The sequence below is a fragment of the Narcine bancroftii genome, chromosome 2, assembly GCF_036971445.1.
Source record: "Narcine bancroftii isolate sNarBan1 chromosome 2, sNarBan1.hap1, whole genome shotgun sequence".
NCBI classification, from domain to species: Eukaryota; Metazoa; Chordata; class Chondrichthyes; order Torpediniformes; family Narcinidae; genus Narcine; species Narcine bancroftii.
The window spans coordinates 365,051,977-365,071,113 of NC_091470.1; the positions used below are offsets into that span (position 1 = coordinate 365,051,977).

The 19,137-nt window shown below is 41.2% G+C and overlaps 1 protein-coding gene across 13 annotated transcripts in view; it reads right to left on the reverse strand.

Annotated features, from left to right (window-relative positions):
- Positions 1 to 19,137, reverse strand: part of LOC138755825 (intermembrane lipid transfer protein VPS13B-like) — a 1,263,706-nt gene that overhangs the window by 626,521 nt on the left and 618,048 nt on the right. The window lies entirely within an intron of this gene.

Genomic DNA, 19,137 nt, shown 5'->3' on the forward strand with positions numbered 1-19,137 from the left:
AAAAAAACTGCACAACGTAACCATGTAAACAAATAAAGAATTGTAAACAACTAATGAATGTAAACAAACTGACTGTGTAACACAGAGAGAACAAAAAGAAAATCAATAAAGTGCACAATTAAGAGTCCTTAAATGAGTCTCTGATTGAGTTTGACATTGAGGTGTCTGATGGTTAAGGGGTAGCAGCAGTTCCTGAACCTGGTGATGTGAGTGTCGTGGCACGACACCTCTTTCCTGATGGTAGCAGCAAGAACAGAGCGTGTGCTGGGTGTTTGATGATTGCTGCTGCTCTCCATCAGCAGTACTCCCTGTAGATGTTCTCAATAGTGGGGAAGGTTTTCCCTGTAATGTCCTGGGCTGTCTCCACTACCTTTTGCAGGGCTATATGCTTAGGAGTATTGGTGTCCCCATACCAGACTGTGATGCAGCCTGTCAGCATATTTTCCACCACACCTCTGTAGATCCGGCGCTCTAAGGAATTTGTACATTTTCCCCGTGTCTGCATGAGTTTTCCCTGGGTGTTCTGGTTTTCTCTCATCCTTCAAAACGTACAGAGGTTGTAGGTTAATTGATGTATTTGAGCGGCATGGGCTCATGGGCCAGAAGGGCCTATTACCGCACTATACATTTAATTTAATTTAAAAATGTGGTATTTTCAAGTTAAGTACTGTAACTGGTGTTACAAGATCAAACCAGCAACAACAAAGATCATACAGGGGTAAAGATGAACAATTACTTTATTAACAAAAATTCACCTTCAAACTTTAATTCAAAATCTCTCCTTTTATAACAATGCCCATTGGTTACTATGCAAATTTCTATAACAGTGTAAAATGAATAAATTACCCAGCTAAATATAACATATGTAATTAAAGTCTAATTTATATTTCCAACAAGCCCACAAAACACACAAGACTCACAAAACTTTGATCTCAACCAAAGCAAAGATCATAAACAAAATTCAGTTTGTTTGGAAAACTGAAGCCAAAAGATCTTTGAGAGAGAGAGAGAGAGAGAGAGAGAGAGAGAGAGAGAGAGAGAGAGAGAGAGAGAGAGAAGGGGGGTAGGGAGCAGAAAATTCAAAGTTGTCTTGTGTTGCTTGCAGAGCGAGGAACAATGGCTTGGTCTGGATCCTTCTGGCTGCCTTCAGAATGTTCATCCCTTTTAAAATTCCCAACATTCTAAACTGTCCTCCAGACCATGACTCATGCTCTGGGCCTCCTTCCACTCCACAGCATCCCCCAGTGGTGGTTTGTCGTCCAAGTCCAGAAATTTTTAGATCATTTTCTGCACATGCTCAGTCAGTCTCCCACTCTCTCAGCAGTCCTTGGCTCTCTAAGACAAACTGTCACTTTTTAACATAAAACCAAACACATAGGCCAATACACAACACAGAACTCTGTAACACTGGATATTAGCAATTGTAGATTACAATGGTAACAGCATGAAAGCTCAACAGAATTCTCAGATCTACCAGTCAAAAGATATTGATTATTGTATAAAGTAGTCACAAAGTGGCAGATACTCTATATGTAAGTAGACTGCCTAAAGAAATCTCTTGGTGCCTGCCACATTGACCACCGCCAGTGGGCTGATAACGCCTCAAACCGTGCATCTTGGCGCCTCACAGTTTGGCGGGCAGCAACCTCCTTTGAAGAAGACCGCAGAGCCCACCTCACTGACAAAAGGCAAAGGAGGAAAAACCCAACACCCAACCCCAACCAACCAATTTTCCCCTGCAACCGTGTCTGCCTGTCCCGCATCGGACTTGTCAGCCACAAACGAGCCTGCAACTGACGTGGACTTTTTACCCCCTCCATAAATCTTCGTCCGCGAAGCCAAGCCAAAGAAGAAAGAAAAAGAAGAAAGTAGACATACCAAAGTGAATAGCCGAACAATACCTTGTAAGAGTAAGAGCTGTTGAATCTTTTCTGTGGCTCTCTTTTCTCTTTCTACATTTCCCTCCAGTGCTAAGTTTTGAGTTACTTCATTAATTAGTCTTGGATTAGTTAACTTCACAATTGTCATGGTTAAAAGGAACAACACAATATTAAAAAAGAGAATAGCTCATTCACTTTTAAACTTGGTGAAAGATGATGAAATATTGAATTATATATCTTGCATTAATTTCAACACAATTTCCAAGCAAACCTAGAGACTTTCGAGGCACAGGAAAGAACATTTCATTCCAACAATCAAAGGTCAGGCCTTATGTAAATACGTATGTACTTAAAGTATGGAAAACATATTTAACAATTTAATTGCAGTAAAGTTTAAAACTGATATAGTACAAAAAGAATAAACTTCATGAGTCAGAGGTGGCAATTTGGGGTTTACATCCAAAATAACAAGTTTAACTGGATTGCATATCAAGTTCCTAGAGTTCTAAGGTCTATTCCTAATATTTGTATAAAAATTTGAAGATACAGACTAGATCATTGCCCCACTGTGAAGGCTGAACTTTGACCTCAGCACCATTTTCATGCACAAATCCCATGACTTTTGATTCATTACTTCCTAAAAATCTTTCATTTTTCATCTTCTACATACTCATCATCGGATCCTCCACAAACCTCCTGGGTAGGGAATTTGGAAGATACAATCCTCTGGCTTAAAAAAAAATGTCTTCTTTTGGCCCAAAAAGAGCAATAAGAAAAAAAAGACTATAAATGCAACTCTTACATATATATTTAAATGTGGTTTCCCCAATTGTATTCTACATATTTAAAAGATATGTAAGCTCTAATGGTGTGGGGATTCGTATGTAGGTAAAGGGGAGGGAGGGAAGGCCTGTTTTGTTTTTGTTTGTTGTTGTTTGTAAGAAAATGTTACGACGTTCTGTGTTGTGTATTGGTCTATGTGTTGTGTCGTTTTATGTTAAAAAGTGACAGTTTGCCTTAGAGAGCCAAGGACTGCTGAGAGAGTGGGAGACGGACTGGGGATGTGCAGAAAATGATCTAAAAATTTCTGGACTTGGACGATAAACCACCACTGGGGGGTGTTGTGGAGTGGAAGGAGGCCCAGAGCACGAGTCATGGTCTGGAGGACAGTTTAGAATGTTGGGCATTTTAAAAGGGATGAACATTCTGAAGGCAGCCAGAAGGATCCAGACCAAGTCATTGTTCCTCTCTCTGCAAGCAACACAAGACAACTTTGAATTTTCTGCTCTCTCTCTCTCTCTCAAAGATCTTTTGGCTTCAGTTTACCAAACAAACTGAACTTTGTTTATGATCTTTGCTTCAGTTGAGAACGAAGTTTTGTGTGTTTTGTGTTTGTTTTGTGTCTAAGTTTTTCTGTGGGCTGGTTGGAAATATAACAGAAATTAATTACATATGTTACATTTAGGCTGGGGAATTTATTAGTTTTACACTGTTATAGAAATTTCCATAGTAACCAGTGGGCATTGTTATAAAAGGAAGGATTTTGAATTAAAGTTTGAAGGTGAATTTTTTTGTTAATAAAGTAATTGTTCATCTTTACCCCTTTGTGGTTGCTGGTTTGATCTTGTAAAAAAAAGTTTTAAGATATTGTGATAATGAAAATTTTATTATGTAGATTTTTGAAAAAGGTCTTCTTATCACTACCCTGAGTGGTCAAGACTTCACTTTGAGGTTGTGATCGTTGCATCCAGAAGCTAGGAGGAAAATATTTATGACATATACTCTAGGAAACCCTGTTGATGTTTGTACATTTCATTAATATCACCCAAACAAAAGGAATTATAAGTCTAGACTAATTAATTTCATCTTGTATAATTTATTTTCAAAAATAAATCCGAAGATGCTTTGATACACTCTTTTTATTGCAATTACATTCATTCTTAAGGAGGGACAGAATATTAGAGCATAGAACATTCCATAACAGTACAGGCCTTTCAGCCCACAATGTTGTGCCAACCTATTCCATAATCATCTATTTTTCCAAACCTCATACTTATAACCTTATTTTTACATCCATGGGCATAGGTAAGATGTCTTTTGATTGTAAAAATACAGAGCTGGAGAAACTCAGCAGGTCAAGAAGAGTCCTTTATATAGTGTGACAGGAAATATAAAAATATTTTTGGATGATAAATTAGGAAAAGTTAGAGTTGGTTACATACAATCACTTTAAAGCAGATCTTATTTGAAACACTGGAGAATTCATATCCAGAGTGACTTTACAGAAACTTTGGAAGAATGCCCATGGAGACTTCACAAGTAGGTGTTAATTGAACTGATGTTGTGGAATGAATGGACTATTGTCTTTAAAGCAACAGCAGAGACAAGATGGCTTTTAACGAGAGTGCTCAGAGAGGTCACTGATGGGTTCTTGTTTACCTAAAAACAACAGATGAACCAGAAGACTGACTCCTATTGTTTGATGGAGAAGGTCAGGTGGTTTTTGCAAGCGGGGGGAGAAAGCAGTCTCTGACTGAGGGTCAGAGTGTGTGAAAGAGGGAGAGAGAAGGCCATGCCAAGCAGCAGAAGCTTGCTGGAACTGAAACAGAAGCTCCAGAGTGGAAAATGGCTAGAGGACTGGTTTTTTAATGTTTTACTTGGAATAAGTGAAACAGAAAGGAACTCTGTGGTGACCTGAAAGAAAGAGGTGATCATCTGGAGAACCCTGATGGGGCAAGTTTCATCAGCAAGACACTGAAGTGACTGATGGAAATACATCAGTTGTGGAAATCCTGGAACCACACATCTCTCTCTGCAAACCTACAAGAACCTTCCTGAGTGGTAACCATTTACCTTTCGAGCACCAAAGCCTGGTGAACTTTATACATGTTAAATTCTGTGCACTATAAGAATTGCCTGTAACCAGTGAACATGGAGGAATGAGAAGTAAGATTGGACTGTGAATAAAAGAACTTTGCTGAATTTACATACACATGCACTTAGAATTAGAAGGGGGGTTAAGATAATAGTAATAAGTTAAAGTTTGATCCTGTTTTCATGTTTTAAGATAATTAAAAGCAACTTTTGTTGAAGTAACCATTTGTCTTGATGAATATCTATTGCTGCTGGGTTTTGGGGTCCTTTGGGTTTGTAACAATTACAAAGGTAAAAACATATAACCAATGTTTCGGGCTCTAGCTCTTTGCTATACAAAGGACACTGCTTGACCTGCTGAGTTTCTCCATCTCTGTGTTTTTACTTCAGCCACAATGCCTGCAGATTTTTTGTGTCCTACTTCTGTCTTTTGATTGTCCCTATTGAACCAGCCCCCACCACCATCACAAGCAACTCATATGCAGCACCCACCACTCTCTGTAATAAAACTTACCTCTGGCATTTCCCCTAAACCTTCCACCACTCTCCTTGCATTGATACAATATTCCAGAAGCAAACTCACCAATGGATTAAGATGTCTTCATTCTATTCTAATGCAATGAAACCCAGCATAACATTTGGATTACTACTTTGTTCCTTTCATGCTAACCTTAAGCAATTCATGTGAGAAAGTCATCCAGTCATCTTTTTAAATTTTAAAAATGGGTTGGCACGGTTAGTGTAGTGGGTAGCAAGGTTAGCGTATTGATTAGCCCAAAGCTATTACAGCACCAGGTGATCAGGACTGGGAGTCAAATCCTGCGCTTTTAGGAGTTTGTACAGTCTCCCCGTGTCTGCATGGGTTTCCTCCTGGTTTGCTGGTTTCCTCCAACCGTTCAAAACGTACCTGTGCTTGTAGGTTAGTGGGATGCAATTGCGTATTACAGACTTGTGGGACGAAAGGGCCTGTTATCACGTTATATGTAAAAAAACATACAGCACAGTCACAGGCCCTTCCGGCCCATAAGCCTGTGCTGCCCCAAATACTCCTGAAGACCAACATCTTTCAATCTCGCAGCATTTATAAAATAATCTGTCATTCTATTTTTTTGCATTGGCAACTCTTTCCTCCATTATATTCCATCTCTCCTGCCGACACCCAACAACCCAGTCTTTGTAAATTCCCCCAAAACCTTTGTGCATTGTCGTCATTGCGACCTGGTCTTGGATTATCAACAAACAAGAAATACACAAGATCCTTTCAGCCATACCACTATTGTGAACCGCTGTGGCACCGCTCCAATTTCTGCAGATGAAACCAAACGGTTCATTAAATCGTAAATAAGGCATGTGCATTTCAAGGCTTTATCGACAGAGGTATGGAGTATAAAAAGGAATAAGTTGTGGTGCGCTGAGGTAGGAGCGAGCAAGCACAAAACTCAAAAGACTGTACAAAAAAAGGCTTTATTCCAGTAAAAGTCTGAACACCATTTCATGCCTTGGTGGCTCCCTGTGTGACAGGCTCAGCAGGGGCCAGCTCAGGTCTATATTCAGGTCAGCTGACTGACAGCAGCCAGGTGGAGTCAGCCCCTTAGGTGGTCTTCCTGCAGGTGCAGAGATCGCCTCTTGCAGTACGCTAGTGGTCATATCACCATAGAAATCGTGATGAATTTCTATAAAACACAGGTCCGATTTCAGATGGAGTACGGAGCTAACTATAGAAAGGCAATGACATTGTTATGGAAAGCCGAGAGAAAAAATAATGAGAATGGTTCCTGGGTGAGGGACTACACTTAAAGGGTAGTGGACCTTTCTGATCCCCTTTAAAACTTCTCCCTCCCACCTTAAAATCATGCCCTTGAGATTTAGAAACCCCTACAATAAGAAACAGCTTTCTCCTTCTATGCTTTCCATATGATAAAAACTTTCAACGTTTCACCTCTCAACCTCTTTTGGTTCATGGCAAATAGACCTAGCCTCTGGAGGCTTATCCACCTGTTTTCAGGACATCAAATATCACCTCCTTTGTCACATTGATATGCTCCAGGATATCAGTTTCCTCCCTGAACTCAATAGCAACCCTCTAGTCCACCTCCACAGTAAATACAGGCAAGAAGTATTCTTTTAAGACATTTTCCCTTTTCCTGTTGGCCTACAGTAGTATGCAAAAGTTTGGGTACCAATGGTCAAAATTTCTGTTACTGTGAATAACTAAGTGAGTGAAAAGATGGCCTGATTTCCAAAAGGCATAAAGATGAAACATTTCTTTAATATTTTAAGCAAGATTACTTTTATGTCCATCTTTTACAGTTTCAAAATAACAAAATAGGAAAAGGGACCAAAGCAAAAGTTTGAGCACCCTGCATATAATACCCCCTTTGGCAAGTATCACAGCTTGTAAAGGATTTCTATAGCCAGCTAAGAGTCTTTAAGTTCTTGTTTGGGAGATTTCTGCCCATTCTTCCTTGCAAATGACTTCTAGTTCTGAGAAATTCTTGGGCTGTCTTGCACAAACTGCTGTTTTGAGGTCTATCCACAGATTTTCGATGATCTTCAGATCAGGAACTGTGAGGGCCATGGCAAAACCTTCAGCTTGCACCTCTTGAGGTGGTCCATTGTGGATCTTGAGGTGTGCTTAAGATCATTGTCCTATTGTAGAAGCCATCCTCTTTTCATCTTCAGCTTTTTTTTTACAGACGGTGTGATGTTTGCTTCCAGAAATTGTCAGCATTTAAGTGAATTAATTCTTCCCTCTACCAGTGAAATGTTCTCCATGCCACTGGCGGCAACACAAGCTCAAAGCATGATCGATCCACCCCCGTGTTTAACAGTTGGAGAGGGGTTCTTTTCCTGAATAAGCTGGTATTTAACTGAATTTGTTGGTATTTAATTGAATTCATCCTTCCCTCTACCAGTGAAATGTTCTCCGTGCCACTGGCTGCAACACAAGCCCAAAGCAAAATCAATCAACCAATGTGTTTAACAGTTAGAGAGGGTTCTCTTCATGAAATTCTGTACCATTTTTTCTTCAAAATACCTTTGCTCATTGAAGCCAAAAAGTTCTATTTTAACTTCATTAGCCCACAGGACTCGGATATACATATAGCACAGTAACAGACCATTTCGGCCCACAAGTCCATGCCGTCCAATTTACACCCAATTAACCTACACCCAGTTTTTGAATGGTGGGAGGAAATTTGAGCCCTGGGGAAAACCCACACAGACACAGGGAGAACATACTGTTACAAGCCCAGAGGACCCCAAAACCCAGCAGCAATAGACATTAATCAGGACAAATGGTAACTTTAACAAAAGTTGCTTTTAATTATCTTTAAACTCAGAGATAGTCTTAGAGATAGTACTTATAAACATCTGGATAGACAGGGTCTGATCAGGAGCACTCAACATGGATTTGTGGGAGGAAGGTCATGTTTAACCAATCTGATTGAATTTTTTGAAGAGGTGACTAGGAATGTGGATGAGGGTAGCGCAGTGGATGTTGTCTATATGGACTTCAGTAAGGCCTTCGATAAGGTACCACATGGAAGGTTAGTTAGGAAGGTGCAGTCTTTAGGTATAAATTTTGAGATAGTCAAATGGATTGAACATTGGCTGAAAGGGAGAGGCCAGAGAGTGGTAGTGGATAATTGTCTGTCAGGTTGGAGGCCGGTGACCAGTGGTGTGCCTCAAGGATCTGTATTGGGCCCATTGTTGTTCGTTATATACATTAATGATCTAGATGATGGGGTGGTGAATTGGATTAGTAAATATGCAGACGATACTAAGATAGGTGGAATAGTGGATAATGAAGAAGGTTTTCAAGGATTGCAGAGGGATTTGGGCTGCTTAGAAAAGTGGGCTGAAAAATGGCAGATGGAATTTAATGCTGATAAGTGTGAGGTGCTTCATTTTGGTAAGAAGAATCAGAATAGGACATATGTGGTAAATGGGAGAGCATTGAGGAATACAGAAGAGCAGAAAGATTTAGGAGTAACGGTACATCGTTCCCTGAAGGTAGAAACTCACGTGAATAGGGTGGTGAAGAAGGCTTTTAGTATGCTGGCCTTTATCAATCATTGCATGGAATATAGGAGTTGGGAGGTGATGTTGAGATTGTATAAGACGTTGGTGCGGCCTCATTTGGAGTTCTGTGTGCAGTTCTGGTCGCCTAATTATAGGAAGGATATAAACAGAGTGGAGAGAGTGCAGAGAAGGTTTACCAGAATGTTGCCTGGGTTTAAGCATCTGGAGTATGGGGAGAGATTGGACAGATTGGGTCTTTATTCTTTGGAGCGTAGAAGGTTGAGAGGGGATTTGATAGAAGTATTTAAGATTATGAAAGGGATAGACAGAATGGATGTGGATAGACTATTTCCGTTAAGAGGAGGAAAGTTTAAAACAAGAGGACATGAGTTAAGAATTAAGGGGCAGAGGTTTAGAGGTAACATGAGGGGGAACTTCTTTACTCAGAGAGTGGTAGCTGTGTGGAATGATCTTCCGGGAGAAATAGTGGCGGCGGAGTCAACTGTATTATTTAAGAAAAGGTTGGACAGGTATATGGATGAGAAGAAGATGGAGGGTTATGGGCATTGTGCAGGGAGGTGGGATTAGAAAGGGGTGTTTGGTTCGGTGCGGACTAGAAGGGCCTAATGGCCTGTTTCCGTGCTGTAATTGTTATGTTATGTTATGTTATTATGTTATAACATGAAAACAGGATCAAACTTTAACTTCACTTATCCTAACTTAACCCCCTTCTAATTCTAAGCGCATGTGTATGTAAATTCAGAAAAGTTCTTTGATTCACAGTCCAATCTTACTTCTCATTCCTGCATGTTCACTGGTTGCAGGCAATTCTTCTACTGTGCATGGAATTTAACATTTATAAAGTTCACCAGGCTTTGGTGCTTGAAAGGTTAATGGTTACCGCTCAGGTAGGTTCTTGTCAGTTTTCAGAGAGAGATTTGTTGTTCACTGAACACCCACAAGTGATTCCTTGTAACCAGCCGAAGAAGCTTGCCCCATCAGGGTTTTCCAGATGATAACTTCTTTATGTCAGGTCACCACAGAGTTCCTTTTTGTTTCTCATATTTCAAGTGAAACATGAGGCAGCCAGTCCTCTCCTCTTGCATAAACCACAGGGTTTTTGACCAGGCTGAACTAAGCACTCACAACCCGTCTTCCAAATGGGGTTTCCACAAGCTTTTCAGCTTGTCCTGTTCCAGACCCAGCTGTAGCACTGCAGAACTGAATTCTCTCTCTCTCTCTCTCTCTCTCAGAGAAAAAAGCCTGTTTTTCTCTCTCTGCTTGCAAAACCACATGACCCTATTGGAACAGCAAGTTCCTCTCCAGATAGCCTGCGGCTCCAATGAGTTCTTTCATCTGTTGCCTTTTTGTAAACAACAATCCAATAGTGGTCTCTTGGGCACTCTCCAAAGCTTTTGCAAAGGCTCTTAGAGTCGGCCTGTCTAGCCTGAGCAGAGCTCCAGTATTTTAAATAAGATCTGTTTTAATGTGTTATATGTGACCTGCACTAACAAACCTGCCCAATTTATCCCTAAAGACATATCTATTATCTATCACAGTACAAACAAACAGCTTTCAAACGCTGGTTCTGATCACTGGCGCTGTAAAGGTGCTGTGCTAACTATTACGTCAGCCTTGTGGACTTGCTTCCAAAATGCATCAGGCTTGTTGAGATGTTCCTTTGCATACCTTCTGATGCTGAAGTTTGTGGTGAGAACTCACGAAAGGTTTTCTTCTGATAACTCATCCAGAAAGGACATATTTATGCAGGTGTCGCTGCACCGTAGAACAATGCAACACCATTCCAGGGACTGCTAAATCTTCCTGAAGGTCTTTTGCAGTCAAACGGGGGATTTGATTTGCCTTTCTATCAATCTTATAACCAGTTCCCTCGGAAAGTTTTCTTGTTCTTCCAGGCTTCAACTTGACCTCCACCATTCCTGTTAACTGCCATTTCTTAATTACATTACAAGCTGAGGAAACAGCCACCTGAAAATGCTTCTTATAGCCTTCTCCTGCTTTGTGGGCATCATTTATTTTAATTTGCAAGACATGAGGAGTCAGGGTATTTATAAAAGAAATTTACATCACTTGGCCTTTCCTCACATTGACCGTGAACAAGCTAACAAGCCCTAATAAGCCAATTAAGGTCTGAGACCTTTGTAAAAGTTATCTGAGAGCTTAAATCTCTTGGGGTGCCCAAACTTTTGCATGGTCCTCCTTTCTTTTTTTTTTACACTCTAAAATTGTACAAAACAAAAATCATACACTCATTTTGCTTAAATTGTTGAAAAGAATGTGTTATCTTTAACTTTATGACCTTTGGAGATCTTCGACTCACTTAACCATTCACAGAAACAGAAATTTTGATCAGGGTGCCACTGTATACATAGATCACCATACTAATTCTTTAGGGAACATAATGTCTCCTTAACCTGTGAGGCATGTAATGGAAGGTTTCTGAAAGACCATGTGCACAACATTATTCCCTCTTACCTAATATGCTACATACAACCTCAAAAACCTCTAGATTAATCAAACATGATTTTTCTTTCACAACTCTTCAATGATTCTGGCCAAGTCTATTATTCTTGCCCATCTTCCTTGCACTGCCTTAATAATAGATTCCAGCATTTTTCTAACTGCTGCATGAAGGCGTGGATGACAGCAAAGAAATGGGAAAGTCGCATCCAAAGGAAATGCTTCACAAGGCATGTCTTCGAAGTGGATGATGACAGAAGAGTAACCCAGACTTCAAATTGGTGTTTCATACTGATCACAACCTGGATAATTTGGGTCGGGGCAGAAAGCATTCAACTCTCGTAAGCCTCAGGATCAGAACCAGCAGTAAAAGTCAACTCAAGTTTCTGTCAGAATACTGACAATATTGTATCTGAGATACAGAAAGACACATTTTGAATCTTTACCCTATTATTCTGAAGGTTAAGTTCTCTAGCTAAAGGCAAATCAAGTAATGGCAGTAATAAGAAGGTCAAAAAGAACATAAGCTCCTATAAAATGGTTATTCAGTTTGTGCTTGCAGCGAAAAGCGTAAATTACAGAATATGGAGCTATTGGGAACAGATGCTTGATGGTCCACCACAAATGTTTCATCCAGGCAAATCTGTACGAAGGTAAAACACGGAAGCTGGTAACTCTTGAAATGTCTACCCTATGCATGAGAGGATAGTTTGAAGCAGTTCATGAAAGAAATGCCAGTAATAAGAAAACCAAAAGGAAGAAAAATCCATTAAAGTGATATTCTAATTACTTCCATTGCCTCCTATAATATGCACATGTTCTCCAGATCTTTATTAAAGACCAGAAGAAAATGAATAAATGACCTTTCTGCCAGTTGTCATTGTAGTTATGCCAGGCTATTGGAAGAAATCCCAGATTTTGATAATTTACCAACATACAAATCACATTTCACATGTATATAAAGAAAAAAAATCTTGCAATAATTTCTTACTCTGAAGTAGGTTTCCCAACAGCTCTATATCTTGAAATTAGTAGATGATTAGGCCACATAGATCAAGACAACCAAGATTCCATGACCTTGGTTGGGCAAGACGAAAAACATTAAGAGACCAGCATAAAGATTTATTGGACAAAATCAGTAGGGAGACCACCAAAGCTCATAAATAAGTAAGTCGTCAGAGGGTATAGTCAAGAATGGAGGAATTCTGATAATAAAAACCTAATTGTTGCCATACACCAACAGGATATATTAATAGTAAAAGCAAAACACGGTGACAAGCTAATCAATTCAGAACTGTTCATTTCAAGTAGCTCAATAATGGCTTAAGTTTGTTTTACAGTAAAAACCCCTGCTCTCCGGAATTCAACCATGCAGCAACATCAAGCAACCGGCAAAACAAAATCAGGAAAATAAACAGGTGACAAATATGTAAGTATAAAATTGGCACGGCTCGCCAATTGGTTCACCAATTCTGTAACATACAACCTCAAGCAACTGGGAAATTTTGCTACATTTCAATGTATTTTCTTTACCATTTTGTTCTGACTTTGGAAGTGTTAACTTTATTACTATCACAGGTAGACCTCATTCCTTCCATCTCTCAACTTAAAACATGTTTATTTTCCCATATATCCAGTTCTGTTGAAGGGCCCTTGACAAAAACGCCAACTCTGTTTTGATCCCACCAATGACCTGCATTCTCAGCTTTTGTAAGTTTTATCTTCTGTTTCTGAATAGAATTATTCTTGTATCCCTATTCCGTGAAATACAATGGTAGGCTTGTTTGCTTTGAAGTAAGGAAGTCATTAAATTCAGCTTAAAACGTCAATAAGGAAAACCATAATTACTTATTTCAATAGGTATTATTAATTTTGACAACAGGCATGTGCTGGAACATGGAGTGCATAAGAATTACTTATGAAGAATTATATAATTAGATACTGTTGTGTCCCATTTATTTAACTTTTGGGGTGTGATTATATAGCCTGTGTAACCAATTGTATTGTATCATGCGTAACCTCATGTTTATTGTATTTCTCATAGTTCCGGAGCATAGCTTTTCCCATTTTTCATTTTTTATCTTTATGACACACCAATGGCATCATGAAGAAAGCCTCTACTTCCTCAGGAGTTTGCGGAGGAGCTAGTGGAGTTCTTCAAGTGAACCAGTACGGACTTGAAGGGCCGACATGGCCTGTTTCCGTCCTGTAAATGGTTATATGGTTACATGATAGATTGAAATGTTCTAATAGAACACAGTTCTCAATTGGCTCATTGTTTTCACACTTAGAACAGAATTACAATTGATAATTTATGTATATATACTTGTATATCAATCCACATAGACTCACATTTTAAACATGCCTGATGAATAGAGTTCCCATAGATGAGACCTAACCTGCTGAGTACTTCTAGCATTTCCTGCAATTATTATAGATTTCCAGAATTGTTCTTTCTTTTACTTACAGGTATTAAATGCTTCCTACTAAGTTGCTCTAAATGTGTGAGGAGAGCTGATTATCTACCAGAGGACACATAAAGCTGCTGCACAGGTTAATAGTGTTGTTAGAAGACATATGGTGTATTGGCTTTTATTAACTGTGGGATCGAGTTCAAATGCTGTAAGGTAATGTTGCAGCTCGAAAAGAGATTAGATGGCCTTTTTCCCTGCTGAATAACTCCATGACTTCTTTCCTGCAGTTAGGTAACCAAAATAGCCACAATATTTCAAATATGGCTTCACCAATGTCAACAAAACAGTACAACTCCTATAATCAATACTTTGATTTATGAAGGCCAACCTGCCCAAAAGCCTTCTTTATGATCATATCTACCTATGTATCAGGAATTATATTTGTGTATTCCCAGATACCTCTGTTCTACCACACTTCGCAGTCTCCAACCATTTAACGTTCAATTCCAACCCTCGTTTGTCTCAAGGTGCAATACCTCATAATTCTCTGCATTGAATTCCACCTGTCATTTTCCAGCCCAATTTTCCAACTGGTTCAGATCCTGTTGCAAAGCCTTTCTCGCTGCCCACTTCACCCCCAATCTTCGTGGAATCTGCAAATGAGCTAATTCAGTTTACCATTTTATCAGCCTTATTGTCAATATAGATGAGAAACAGCAAAGAATTCAGCACTGATCCCTGTGGCCTCCTGTCAGAGAAGTGATCATCTATTGTCTCTCTCTCCCACATAACTAATATCTAATCCAATTTATTACCTCATCTTGGATACCAATCAACTGAACCTTCTTGACCAACCTTCCATGCAAGATCATATCAAAGGCCCTACAAAAATCCACTGCATTACCTTTATCAAATTTCCTCCTCAAAAAGACTGATTGGATATGATCTATCACGCACAAAGCCACATTGAGACTATCCCTAATGAGCCCCTGTCTATCCAAATACTGATATATATCTGGTCTCTCAGAATACTTTCCAATAACTTACTATGGGCCAGTTTATTCTTGGAGTCTCAATTAAACAGTGAAATATTAGATATCCTCCAATCCTCCAGCTCAGGGGTGTCAAACTCAAATTCACGGAGGGCCAAAATTAAAAACTTGGACTAAGTCGAGGGCCAAACTAAATATTTATTGAAAATTTTCAACAACATCTGCATGTTTTCTCTTCTTTCAACATATGTAATGTTAAACTTTTTCTTATTAAAATAAATGTTTAATAATAGTTTTGGATAAACTATTTCCAGAAGCATTAACAAATGAGAAATAAAATATTCAATCAATAATATTTCTCTATAGAGGATTTGTCAAATGTTGCTAGTGTGCTGTCGAATAGTAAAATCTGAGGGCTATTGAGAATGTGGGAGAATAACATGATTCCTGAAACAATCAAATGGGTGACTGATTATGGGCATGAACTCTAGCAGGGTTATTTGCCATGCCCTTTTTCCATTGGTACAGATATCCTTTGATTTACACACTTTTCAAGTTTTATGCCTAATGAGCTTGTATCCAGGTGCAGGACCATTTTTAACCAGGAATATATTTATCACTGTGACATGAAACTATTGGAAGATCGTTTTATCCTGAGATTAAAGTTCATACTCCTTACTCAGGCCAGTGTGCGGGAGGGCGGGGTTTGCGGGCGATCGGGTTGGACAACGACAGTGCGGGGGCATCGGATCTCGCTGCAGGGCGGCATCTCGGCGGATCAGTGGCCCCGTCACCGTGAGTCGCGGGTCGGCCTGCGGCAGGGAGGGGGAGTGGGCAACGGTCCTGACAAGGTCAGGCCCCCCTGAGTTTCTGCCAGACCCCCTTGACCTGCTGAGTTTCTCCCGGACCCCCCTTGACCTGCTGAGTTTCTGCCGGACCCCCCTTGACCTGCTGAGTTTCTCCTGGACCCCCCTTGACCTGCTGAGTTTCTCCCGGACCTCCCTTGACCTGCTGATTTCTCCCGGATCCCCCTTTGACCTGCTGAGTTTCTCCCGGACCCCCCTTCACCTGCTGAATTTCTCCCGGACCTCCCTTGACCTGCTGAGTTTCTCCCGGACCCCCTTTTCTTTCCGTGCCGGTGTCCCAGGACCTTTCCAGGGCAGTCTCCGCGCTCAGGACTGCGCTGGGATCCCGGTCAGCGGTGGAGGAGCAGGTGAGCGCGGCTAATCCCGATCCAGCCCACGCCACTACCGAGATTGGCGGGGGGTGCCACCCTACCTGCCTGACCAGCCTCGCTCTCCATGTGTACTCCGGGCACCCGCCGCTGGTCCGGTGGGAAGGCGCAGGGCGGCCGACGCCCCCATCGCCCAGCGTGGAGCCCCAATCTTCCCTCCGGCGTCCCGACTCCATCTGCAGCTCCAAGAAACGCTGTGCCACTGGGGTTCCGGGCGCTGGGAAGCAACCTTGGCTTCCCCTGACACCGGCCAGGCCGCGCTACGGTGGGGGGGGTGGGCGAGGGGACACGACAGCGTGTTTATAAAACAACCCACCACTACTTTTCAAGGACCAGGATTTTTCTCTCTCTCTCTCACCCTGGGACACTGCGGTTACTGTGCATGTGCTATACTGGCACGGCGGCCAGCGGGCCACCTCTAATACATTTTTGATATGATCTTGCGGGCCAATTATAATTATATCGCGGGCCAAATTTGGCCCACGGGCCAGAGTTTGACATGTGTGCTCCAGCACTTCACCCACGGCTAAAGACATTTTAAAACCTCTGTTGAGACCCTTCAATTTCTGCACTGGCCTCTCTCTAGGTCCGAGAGAATATCTCATCAGTCCCTGGGGATTTATCCACCTTTATTTACCTCAAGACGCCAAGCACCTCCTCCTCTGTGATTTATGTAGGTTCCATGAGCTCTGCTGTTTTATCTCACTTCTATAAATGTTGTGTTAATCTCCTGAGTAAATACAGATGCAAAAATAATCCATGTATAATCTCCCCCCCCCCCCCCCCCTCAGTTGGTTCCACGATTAGATGACCACTTTGGCCTTAACGTAGAACATTACAGCACAGTATCAAGCCCTTCGTCAAATGATGTTGTGTCAACCTATATAAATCTACTCAACAATACAAACCTCACATCCAAATCCTTATATTTTTCTTGCAATCCTATGCCTGTCTAAACATCCTTTAAATGGCCCGAATGTATCAGTCTCTACCATCACCATGCATTCCAGACACCCACTACTCTCGATGTTCAAATCCTGACGATGCCCCGAAACTTTCCTCCCCTCATCTTATCCTCTGGTATTTGCTACTGCCCCAGGGGAAAAAAGTGCTGGCTCTCCAAGAAAATGGATTTTGTCCCATGTTATTCTTTTAATGAAGCCCTTGGAATTTTCCTTCACCTTGTTTGCCAGAAACATCTCATGTCTTCTTTTAGCCCTCATGATTTCTTTTACATTTCTTTTGCTCCTCAAGTCCCTCATTTGTTCTTTGCTGTCTATATCTGCTCTGCATTTCCTTATTCATTTTAACCAGGTTTTCAATATCTTTCGAAAGCCAAGGTTTGCAATCCCCGGGAGGCAACTTACCATCCAGCGGTTCCAATCTCATCCACAGAATCTCCTATCCATACCCCTCCCGATTGAATCTCCTATCACTATGCCTCACCTGTTCTTCCCTTTCCCTTCTGAGCCAAAGGGCCAGGCTTCATGCCAGAGACTTGACCACTGTGACTTCTCCTTTGTCAGTCATCCCCCGCAACAGTATCCAAAGTGGTATACCTACCATTGAATGGAATGGCCCACAGGGTAACCTTGCATTGACTGTCTTTTCCCTTTACTTCTCTGGTTGATCTTCCCAGGTGTGACTGCCTCCCTCTCTATCACCCTTTCAGTCTCCTAAATGATCTGGAGTTCATCCAGAACCAGTTCCCTAATTTGGTATGAAAGGATCTGCAGCCAAATGCACATTAAATGTTTTTATTTTATTTACAACACAGTAGAAGTTGAGTCCAGCCATTTAAACCCATTCTGCCACTTCTCACTGGTGAGATCATCAGGGTCACTTGTGGCATGCCCAATTTCCCATGTCCTACAAAGGAGCTCACCACTGCCCTACCAGCCATTCCCACAACTTCCTCTGTTGAATCAGGTGAAGCTTACCTGTCCTCATCTGAGCTTCAGCACTTCCTCTCAGCACAGCTGCCCCCACATATATATTACCTATCACTGGCCAACCTGTACCATTCATTTCACCTCTACTCAACAATGCATCCCAAGTCAAAGCCTTCAAGTCCCACTCTCACACTGAACCATTCACACTGATATAACACTTTTGTTGTGTATTTAATTTATAATACTTTTTAAAGATTTCTAAGATATACTTAAGACATTCAAAAACATCAAGGAACACTGGCAGTTTTATTCTGCCATAGGTCCAAAGTTTTCAAAGGAGCTTCATAGACAGGACTTGGTCTGATGTTCAGATTATGTCAGCTGAGGTCCTGTGTGGCAAATGAGCTTCACTATTTGGCATCAGTAGAGTGGAGATAATATTGGGCATTAGGATATGAAATCAGAGTATATATGTGATTACAGAGGCCTACATTCAAACCAAAATCTTGGCAAAAGCTTAGCAAGTTGAAGGATCAGAGCCAGCACCAACAGGCTGAGGAACAGCTTCTTCCCACAAGCAGCGAAAATGCTAAATGACTGAAGGAGCCGCTCGCACTGACCCTCCGAGACTCTCATATTCACAAAACAATATTATTTGGGTCTGAGTTTGTATGTGGACATTAATATTTCCTTGCTTTCAAAAAAAAAAACATGATAAATTGGTGGTAGAGGTTTTCTTTCTCGTTTCCAAGTTCATCACATTTGTTCAAAAACATCAAAGCTTTGCCTCTTTCAACTTCATGGACTTCCCATTAGAAAAGGACATGTAGCATTTCACAGTGTTAAAAAAACTGTGAATGAGTTGCAGGCAAATGAAAAGCGAAACAAATGAGATGTAATTTTCATTTCAAATAGCAGAGTATTATAAATTCTTATTATAATTAATCATGAATAGTGAATCATTTCAATTTTTTTAATGTTTTGGTACATGGTTAGCCTAGCATGGTCAGTGTAACGACTACCAGTGGTTTGAATCCGGCGCTGCCTGTAAGGAGTTTCTACTCTCTCCCCATGACCTGCATGGGTTATCTCTGAGTGCTCTGGTTACCTTCCACCCTCCAAAATCACCCAGGTGAAAGTGGGTGGTACGGCGCACGCACGCACGCACGCACGCACGCACGCACGCACGCACGCACGCACGCACGCACGCACGCACGCACGCACGCACGCACGCACGCACGCACGCACGCACGCACGCACGCACGCACGCACGCACGCACGCACGCACGCACGCGCAAAAATAATGCCTGTTGAATGTATATTTAAAGTATATTTAAAAAGTCACTG